Source organism: Myotis davidii, unplaced genomic scaffold (assembly GCF_000327345.1).
Source record: "Myotis davidii unplaced genomic scaffold, ASM32734v1 scaffold1509, whole genome shotgun sequence".
NCBI lineage: Eukaryota > Metazoa > Chordata > Mammalia > Chiroptera > Vespertilionidae > Myotis > Myotis davidii.
Genome location: NW_006299480.1, coordinates 819,015 through 819,764, shown reverse-complemented (window position 1 = coordinate 819,764; position 750 = coordinate 819,015). Strand labels below are relative to the sequence as shown.

General features: G+C 67.2%; 1 protein-coding gene across 1 annotated transcript in view; it reads right to left on the bottom strand.

The window, feature by feature from the left end:
* The window catches only part of ZC3H3 (zinc finger CCCH-type containing 3), a 69,472-nt gene that overhangs the window by 43,178 nt on the left and 25,544 nt on the right, over positions 1-750 (bottom strand). The gene's annotated exons all lie outside the window — the stretch shown is intronic.

The window sequence follows — 750 nt, the reverse complement described above, 5'->3', positions numbered from 1 at the left end:
GCACACCCCGGAGCCAGGACAGCCTGGGCCCTGACGTCCTCACTTGGAGACGCCCTGCAGGCACCAGGACCCCGCAGTGGGCTGACCTGCCCCAGCCGTCCCCTGAGCAGCTGCCACTAGGAGGGGTGGGGCGTCCAGGGTGGGACCAGCCAGCCTCCTGACTCCAGAGGGCACGGGGCTCACCCCTCCGGACAAATCCCAACAGTAATTTATTTATGCGAATGGAGCTTCATTCCATGCCAGCTATGACCACTGCGCCCCCTGCCCCCTGGCAAAGCAGCCTGCCTGTCTTTGTGGACACGCTGCCTCTCCCCTCGAGGCCCCCTCGGGCTCAGCAGGGGGCAGTGAGGTGGAGGCCACAACGCGCACACGGACCTCAACCCCACGTGGGCAGCAGGAAGCCCTTTCCTGCCGCCCGGAGCCAGGAGGGCGCCCCTAAACAAGGATGTGATGAGTGCGGTGGGGCAGCACCCAGGCACCCACATAGGCGCACCCAGAACTGAGGTGCTGGGTCAGTAGCCCTGCTCTTGGGCGTGGCCGCCACCCCCACCAAGCAGCCTGCACCCCTCTCCCCAGGCCCTCGGGACGAATCTGCGGATAAGGACAAGCTCCGGGGAGGCACAGGAGGCAGCCGCCTGCAGCACTCACCCAGCTCCCTTCATTCAAGTCATGGACGGGCAAGCCCCACCCAGGGGCCCGAGAGATGGCCCAGGCCGCCCTGCCCGTGCGCCCCAGCTGCCCCACAAAAGG